Consider the following 9,721-nt stretch of genomic DNA (forward strand, 5'->3'; position numbering starts at 1 on the left):
GTTGTGTTGAATGAAAGGATGGGCGATCCATAAGTGGTGCATGGGGGTGAGAGCTTGGTTGTTGGTAGGAGTGGAAATATTCTTATTGGGACGGATTATGGATTTGTTTTGTAAAGTGATATGAGTTGGGGTTGGGTCGGGAAATAGGGACATAATGTGTGGTGTGGTTACGGAAGGAAAAAGGTGGGGTTCATTATAGGGTTGGGTAATTGATGAGTAGTCTGTTGGAGAAGATTTGTTTGGGGAAGAACGGAACCTAAGATGGATGGAGAATTTGAGGGAGGTGGGTGAGTTGTATGCAAATAGGACATTGGTGATCCATATGGGTTGGAGTAAAGAGAAAAATAGTCAGGGTTGTTTTCTTGAAATGTAAATTTAATGATTGAATTTGTGGGTTTGTTTATAGGGTCAAATTGAGAGTGAAAGTGCAAGTGTTTTGGTGTGTGGAGAAGGTTTGGGCTATTGTGGCATTATGATGGATAGTGGTAGGGTATATGGGCGGTGTTTGGAATTGATTATATTGGTGTAGGAAATTGTAGATGCATAGGGTAGGATTTCATGGTTCGGTGTAAAAGTATGGATGTGGTGGGTACAGGGTGTGGTGGCTGGAATGGAAAAATAGAAAAAAGGTTGGGGTATTGGGTGGTCATTTTGGCTTGGTGGAGAGGTGGCTTGAGGAGGATGAGTGGGGGCAACATTTTGAAGTAAAATTTTGGTGGCGGAAAAAGATAGAAGTGGTCGGTTTGAAAAAATTAGGTGGTGGCGAACAAGCAACTTACCAAAAACAGGTTGTGTCAAGGTTTCATGATTCATTACTTACTGAGGAGGAGAAAGAGGTTTTGCCACCCCTGCTTCCATGAAAGATTGAAGTATGCTTGTTAGGTGTTGCATTTGTCCTTCCAAACAAATGATCATTTTTTACAAACTTTTTTGGCCAAACTTGTGAGTAGCAACAACCTCATGTTGTTGTTGTTATTGTTCCATGCATCATGTGTTAACTATGTTTATTCTTTTCTTTTCTTTTCTTTTCTTTTTTGGTAGAAGTGATTTTGGAGAAGAGAGAGTGTTTAGGAAGGTTAGGATGTGGTTGAGTCTGAGGGTCGTGGGTTTGGCTGAAAACAAATTGGGAGAGAAAGTAGGGGGATGAACTTGTTTCTCCTAAGATGTATGGATAAGGATTTTTGTTTCTTTATTTGGGTGTATGGGTGTAGGCCTAATGAGACTCTAGAATGAGGTGAGATAGGTTTTTAGGTAATGGGGGAAGGGAAAGGGAGGGATAGGTTGAATAGGCTGAGGAAGAAAAAATTATAGGACTAACTTTAATGGCTTTTAAAGGTGATATCTCATAGAATATAGCACGAAATACCAAACGGTTTGTTGCTCTAGAAAATAGATTGGAAAATATTTAATTTGGTATATGATTTGATATGTAAAGCTCTCGCCATCAGCCCATTTTTTCCAATCTTCCTGAGCTCCAAATCCTCGTTTTCAAGATTCCCCGAAGTCCCGAACTCAAGCCCCAAGATGCTGAATCCCGACTTATACGAACTCTGAACCATTGGGCCCTTGTGAAGAAACGAGCCGGCTCGCGAGCTTCTGAACCAAACCATGGTTCGCTCGAGCTCGGCTCGTTAGCTTAAACGAGCCTGATCTCGATCTCGAATTGAATTCAAGATCGAGATAATCAAACCCAACTAAGCCGAGCTCGAGCCGCTTACGAACCGGCTCGGTTCGATGCCACCCCTAATCATATGTAACTTATTTCTTGCCACCCAAAGGGATGATCAGTTACTTGAATTTTAATCTTTTTTTATTTTTTGATCCATCCTAGTTATGGATATAATGTATCCTAAATTTAACATTTATCTATTGTAAAAAAAAATCCTTGCATGGAATTACATCCTTTTGTGTGAGGCACATCCGAGGAAGAAGCATACTGTTATGGTCCTGGGGTTAAGTACCTATGTCTTCCGCTCCTTACAAGCCGGTCTTTTGGGTAGTATTGGCTAGGTGCTTAACATTTGGTATAATGTTAAGCACCTAGCAAAATACTACCCAAAAGACCGGCCTGTAAGGAGCGGAAGACATAGGTACTTAACCCCAGGACCATAACACATACACCTCTCACCCATCGACATTTGTGCCCACTTACATGCCATTGCCACTACCTCCATTTTCATTCATACAGAAACCTACAATGGAGGCCCTACACTCTTAAAAACAAAGCTCAAAACATTCACAGACATGCCTTTTTTTTAGATTGACCCATCCATTCATGGCTACTTACCAAAGATTAAAATAATACTTACTGGTACCACTGTGATGATCTCATGTTAGATAGAAGGGTTGAGCTTTCCTCGAGAAGTAACAACAAAAACGGATGGCAGTACTATGCCACAGTTGTGATTCCATCTCGCCCAAATGAACAAATGGAAGGAGGAGCATTTTATGACGTCGGTGACGGTGTGGGCTAAAGACATTCATTGGTTTTAGGGGAAGGGATTCGGTGAAGCAGGCATGATCAATGTTGTCTGATTGAGGTAGTACTCGTTAGAAAAGAGAAGATAAAAAAAAAAAAGGTAAAACAAAGAATCACCATCTTTCCAACTTGAAGGGGTCAGTGATGGTTCATATATTTGTTCATCATGTACTGTCTTGTAGGTTATGTTTTTAACTCTTCTTTTTTTTTCTTTTCCCTTAAAAAAAGTGAAATGCATACAATGAGCAATAGTGGAGATCCTCATCCATGACTACAGTCATCAAGAATGGCTTCCAAGGTCCACCCAGGTATGTCTTCGTGTCACCGCGACCCTCGATTATAGCAATGCTGCAATAGTGGAGAATTGAACTGGTTTAAGGCTTGATCAGATTTTCCTTGAACAATGATTTTGTTTGGATAGTTTCCTCCTGGTTTGCGGACGGTTATGTTGCAGTCATGAAACACAGCCACAACGACGTCACTAAAGATGAAATTTATGGAGTCGTAGATGTCGCATTGTTTATAGAACTAACAGTTGAGCTTGGTGTAGAGACTCCTAGAACCCACAGAGCTCACAATGGAAGAAGATTGATCGATCCAAATCGTACATCATTGCTACTGTTGGAGAATCACAGGTAATGGTATTCTCGAAGGTAATATCAATGGTGCATAACCCATCTCCTTGCACCACTACACAATCATAGAAGAGCAGTAAAAAATGATATAAAGAAGGGCATCATTTACCAATGAGCCCGAGGAAATAAGTTGTTCACCACATTGATTATGAGTCTTTGCAAGTTGTGAATAACGGCAAGCTTGGTTCCATGCCGAAAAGAAAGAGAGAGAAAGAGAAGGGGAAGGAGAAGAGAGAAAGGGAGGAGCAGAGAGAAGCTAGAGAAAGGGAGAGAAGGAGAGGGAGGTGCCTGTAGATCGGCAAGCATATTGGCATAGGGAGGGAACAAAGCTTTCTGGCTCATCGATTGAGGAGGATGGAAATGTCTGACATTTCAAATAAGTCTAATTAAAATTTCTATACCCCTCTCTATTTCTTTTCTTTTCTTTTCTTTTCTTTTCTTTTCTCTTGGAATTCCATCAGAAAATATTAAACTAAGAAAGAAACTATATTTCTCTTTTTTTTTCTCCATGATTCTCTAATTAGCAAACAGAAGAAAATAACTTTCTTTCTCTGTTTCTTTTCCTTTCTTTTCTATAGTTCCAAACAAACCCTTAGAGAGATAGTGTGAAAAATTAAGATAATTAATATTTAAATACTTTTATTTTTCTTTTTTATCTTTGAGAGATAGAAAGGGAAGATAAGAGAGGCTTACTCTCTTCCTCTTTATATTCAAATTGAAATTATTCCCTTTAATGGAACATGAGTATGAATACAATGGAAAACTCTTGTTTAATAGAACAAAGAGAGAAAGGAAAGAGAATTCTTGTTTAATAGCTCCATAACCCGGCCAGTGTCTAAGCCTGTATTTTGATCTGCATTTTGATTATAGATCCCTGCTTCAACTTCCACACATCTGTTGTGCTGTATGAGTGGTGCAATTTATCAGATGGTAATAAATTTTAGCATTGCAGATATTGCAAAAAAGACTTACAACAACATTAATAATAAAATAGAACTTCAAACCAATACTTGTCATACAATATTAGCCCAACATAATCCATCCCACATTTGCCTCATAATCTCACTCTCGCATAACTTTAGCTTCCATGAACCATCTGGATCAGTAAAAAACATCAGTGAGATGTTTGACACTTGTAAAATCAGAATCAAGCTTTTGTCAGCTTGCACTGGTATCCTATCTTTATGGTAGGCTTCTCACCAACCTGCACATCTTGATGGCGACAGACTGAGGTTCACTCTCCAGCAAGTTTTTGCAGTAACACCATGGTCATCTTCAAATTTCTATGACAAAGGAAGAAAAAGAGAAGAAACATGAGAGAGTTCCAAAGGTGTCCTTGCACACATATCAGATGAGAATCAAGTTAATAGAGAACATAAAGAAACCTAGCAGGGGAAGTGGAAAGAGAGTTGGCAATCAGAAATTCCAGACATCACACAAAGAATATTTGTCCAGAACCATTTTAATGAAATGGATTAGATGAGAGATTCAACTTCCAGGTAACCATTAATCAGATTATCTTCAGACTGTCCGACAATCAGACATACTATTGTCCAAATATTGGGCACTTCCAAAGATCTTTAACCTAACTAAATCAGAGAATCCAAATAAAAAATCATGGTGACAACAACATTACTCATGGTATCTGAACCATTTTAGACCCATAAAAAGACACCCTTAACTGGATTTTTTAATCAATCAAATAATTAAATTCCATGAAAAATAATCTCTCCCTACAGACATTTTAAGAGCTGCCCTGGAAAGAATGTGCGTTTTACATTGTATCCAATCCAATTCGAGGATAATAAATACAAAGATAAATACACAGCCGTAAACTTATGTATATGTTGTTTTGAATTCATGTGCATCTGAAGATGGATAAAAAAGGTAAAATCTTGTAACTATACTATGTAGAACATCAACATCAAGCACATAAGTACTATTCCCACTGGCATATAATGTAATTTACAATTGCAGATAAATATTGGCACAAATATCCAATTATATCTAAATGATAGTCACCAAACAGTTACAGTGTTAAGAATTACATGCTACAACCATCTCTTCTCTCAAGGAAAAGAATTTTTAATGAGCAACAAAAAAAGTGTTTATCAAAAGCCTCAAGAAAATATAGATTTACCTATTATAAAATGAAATGAGAATTTGATCAAAGACATCACTCTCTCATGTCAACAGCATTGTCATCATCCTCATCCTCATCCTCATCCTCATGATCGAGGTCAAGATCAGCAAGTAACTCCTCAAGTGGCACAGAAGGAACATCAGCTCCATCAGTGACAGATGCCACCTCTGATGGCTGGTATTCCTTATTCCGGTACAGTGAAATGTTAAACCTTAACTCTGGGTTCTCCTCCAGGTCCCTCAAAAATTCCTCGTATTCTGCATTCTTCTTGTCCTCTTCACCCCTACCATTTAGGGTATCTATCTCCATGTTCAAAGTCTTAAGCTTCCAGCTACGAGGTTTGCCTCGTTTCTTTTGACGTTTCTCCTCATAGCTCTTTTTTACTAAGATTGCCTCGGGTAGAACTAGGTTTTTGTACTTGTCCAGTTCAAGATCATTGCAGTTAGAGCCATATAGATCATAGCCAAGTGCATAGTCACCAGGATTTAGAAGATGACCAAGATGGGTTCTAATGTGAAATATGTTGTTGTTCTTCCCAAAATCAGAGACACGTGCAACCTGTGCCTCGGCTAAGCAGTACTTTGAACCACCAACACTTACAACAGAAGCCTCAACATCTATATCTAATATTATGTACTCCACAAGCTGCTTACTTGAAAGCAGTGACTTGAAAGGCATACCCCAGTACTGATTTGCATTCAAGTAGGAATGACGCAGTGTAAATGGGTCTAAAAGCATGATGCTATTACTAATTTTTGTGCACAATACAAGAGGACCCAGATTACCCAAACTTCTAGCAACTTTAGGGGGAAGACAAATCAAATCCTCCCGGCAGATAGGAGAGATCTCCACTGAAAATGTGTATTTGTAGTTAAATTTGTTACTTTTCAGATCATGGGAGACAAGCTGTTTATCATCCCGATTTTGAATAGGAACCACACTACCTAGGAAGTCAACAAACTTAACAGCATGGCTTCTGTTTCCAAAGAAAAAATCAATGCCTTGATCCATTTGTTTAATCCTGATAGCCCGAATTGCTGCATCATGCTTAAGAATAAGCTGCTCCAAAAAGAAAAAAGTCCTTCTATGAGGAACATGTTGCCTCACCTGAACCGAAGCCTCCCACTGATCTGGATTAGCTTGGACACGTGAGCATGACTCACACATCCGGTCTGTTTGGACATACTCAACTATATAGGCCTGTTCCAAAATAGCCCCATGGAGAACCTCTTTTTGAACTCTCAATTTTACTTTTATCCGCTTGGAGTGAGGCTCAGTCCAAATAAACTCTGCATGAATCAACCTCACCTTGTTCAAGTTCTTCAGCCTCTTTATGCAAAAAGTTAGAAGCTCTTTAGACTCTAAATTTGCTTTTATCCATGTTTTTGGCGGCTGCAAGTAGCTGTTGCAATCCGGACAATGGTATATTATCAAATGTTTCTGCAATCCTTCAGTAATATCCACTTGGGAACGGAGGCATTTCACACACATGTTGGCAGCATTTGGTTGCATAGAAATACCACACATGCAGCAAAGGACGTTGCCAATAGTTTGCTGCGAAATAAACATTCCCTCCATGCTTTGTTGGGCCATCTTCAAATGATTATCGTATATTTCTGCAAAACAACAAAAGGAAAATTTCAATATACAATTGAAAGCAGAGAAGTCGCACCATCTTGTCCGGTTGATTACTCTGCAACATTTCTAAATCATGGTAAGCCAAAAACCAAATTGAGCTATTATTATAAAGTCAAAAACAAACTGAAATTTAGCTATATCCTCCATACAATGGACTCCACCTAAATCAGAGTACACAACCAGTTACGCAAAAGCAGCGCTCGTTAACTAAATGGGTCATTCTGAATCTTAGGGGTGGCATCGAACTAAACCGAGCTCGAACCTGCCTATGTTCGAACTGGGCTTGATTTAAATATTTCGAACTCGAGCTCGAGCCCAATAATTGTAACCGAGTTCGAGCTCGAGCTCGAACCGAGTTCAAGCTCCAACCTACATTTAAAACTTTGCATAAAATACATGTCAAATAAACATATATAAAATTATACATAATTCTTACATAAAATTGGCTGTGGCCTCTACATAAAATTGGGCATATCCAAGTGATAATCATAGTCTTTAAGCTTAAGCATGAGATCAATGTCTAATTTACGAAAAACAGTACACTCATATCTCAATCAACAAATAAAGATTTTGTATGCATCCATTCTCCCAAAATACTATGACTCAAGACAAGTAAAATTTTGGACAAGCCAATCAACACACAGGCAACAGGTAAGCAAATCCAGATTACAAAGATATGAAGTTCAATTAAAAAGGGAAAAGGAAAAATCTCAGCTAATATTGGATCCTTAGATTGATGTGAATGTCTGCTCTACAAAAATAATTACATTGATTATATACTTAAAGTAGACATGATCTAATTCTTTATATACTTAAAGTAGCACAGAAACTGGAGTTCCAGAAGGAAAGCTTTATGGGTGATGATTTTTAACAATAAGAAATAGTATGATATAGTTCAAAAAATTGCTACTTAACTTCTCCAAACCAGGGCAAGGCAAAAACAAATTAAGCCCCATTCCCTTTAAAATATAAAGATAACTATATGGAATATATCAGTGGAATCAAACTAGCTTTTAGTGGAGTCTCATTGTGCAAATTTCTATGCATTCAAGGTTTGAATCTCAATCAAAATTTACCACAGACTAACTAGAGACCTGGTATAAAAGGAAGGTAACTTCGGAATTTACCAGAGATAAACCAGTTTTAAGAAAATAATCTGCAGAACGAAATGTAAGTCTTCCAAATGCTCATAAGTTTAAGGAAACTTTACAAACCAAATGTTTTCTACGACTATAATAAATTAATGATTTTTTTATCTTTCCTTCAGCGCTATGAAAAGGAAACTTCCAGTTGCTCGTCTGACAATAAGGAGGGTGATTCCAATTGAATAACAGCAGCGCAAATAAGACAACTGCAAGTTGGAATCCAAATATTCGACAAAAGCAACCGCTCTAAAAAATGGTCGATAGAAGAATAAAATCTCAAAGAAATCTTAATCTTTGAAGTGATTAACTGAATAATAATTCAGAAATTTAATAATAGGTTTTTTAAAAACCAATATTTCTACATAAAATCGGGCTTACCTCTGTTCGACTGTTCCGTCAGTCCCGTCGGTGATGAAAACAAAACAATACCGACGAGAGAGACTGAGAGAGGACTTTAGAAGCATCTGAGAGAAAGGCACGAGAGAGAGAGGTAGATGGTAGAGAGAGCGTACCTTTGGAGAGAAACGAGAGTGGAAGACCGAAGCGAGAGAACGGGGCTTAAGCGGGTGTTGGCGTCTCCTCTCGGGCGATGGTCGAATCAGGAGAGGTAGAAATTAGGGTATAAAACTGAAATCATATTATAATTGATCACTCAGATATAAAATAGATATTATATTAATGCTCTTTGTAGTAATCGGGTAAGCCGGTGAACCAAGACGCGAAGGCTAGGGATTAGTACCTAGTACTTAACAAATTGTCATGATTTAAGAACTAAAGAGCTCAAGAAGAGATTTAGAAAATATAAAAAATTTCAAAATCTTGTTCAACCTTTGAGGTTGAGCTACATTTAAGTTCCTTAGAAGGGAGGTCCCACCTCAATGGGGTATAGAAACGGGAGAGACCTTCCTTCCCTTTTTTAATGATTTTTATTATATTGTCATTATAAACTTATACTTGGTAACTATTGTTTTAATTTTTATGAAAATAATGGAACTTATAAATTTTGATAAAATATTATGAAATCAATATTTCGAATGAATTTGGAAAATCCGACTTATCCTGTTATTGAGTATGATCTGTATATATTTGCACTAGCTTGGTATCGAGAAGTATAACTCTTTTATAATAAAATTATTATTAAAAGTGTTTTGCACTCTTACTTCTTGAATATTATGATATAAGAACTTCTCCACAGAGATTCTATCACTGATTTAATGAATTGAAATCCCTCCCAATGCTTATGAGGCACTAAAAATACCCCTAGGGTGGTTGAGTCAAACCAGAGGAGTTTGCTATCTTTTGAAATATGAAGCAATCAAAGTTCAACCAGGAATCCTCAAGGGGGGGGGTTAGTCAACATAAAGCAAGATGAATTATTTTTGTATTATTTAATTCATTAGATTAAGGTGTTAGTGTACAATAAATTATCTTCAAGTGAATCACATTAATTCATTCGCTCAGGCAAAAATGGGTAATTGGATTCCGACTTGTTTTGCAAATCAAACAATTGAAGCACGCGGGACTTCCCCCCTCCCCCCCTCCCCCTGCGATCCTTCGGCCAATTTTTTTTTGTTCTCCCTCCCCCTTATGTCGACCTTCCTCCCTCTCGACCTCCGTCACAGAGCACGGGAGGTCGAGCCTCTCGGCCTCCCCCCCCCCCAATCCATCGGCCTCCCTCCCT

At 38.1% G+C, this 9,721-nt stretch overlaps 1 pseudogene; it reads right to left on the reverse strand.

Moving 5' to 3' along the window:
- Positions 1–4,067: 4,067 nt before the first annotated feature.
- Positions 4,068–8,652, reverse strand: LOC137949909 (uncharacterized; annotated as a pseudogene).
- Positions 8,653–9,721: the final 1,069 nt, after the last annotated feature.

The sequence above is a fragment of the Aristolochia californica genome, unplaced genomic scaffold (genome assembly GCF_029961685.1).
Source record: "Aristolochia californica isolate CCGP_79_NKW_82.1479 unplaced genomic scaffold, dmAriCali1.0.hap1 SCAF_14, whole genome shotgun sequence".
NCBI classification, from domain to species: domain Eukaryota; kingdom Viridiplantae; phylum Streptophyta; class Magnoliopsida; order Piperales; family Aristolochiaceae; genus Aristolochia; species Aristolochia californica.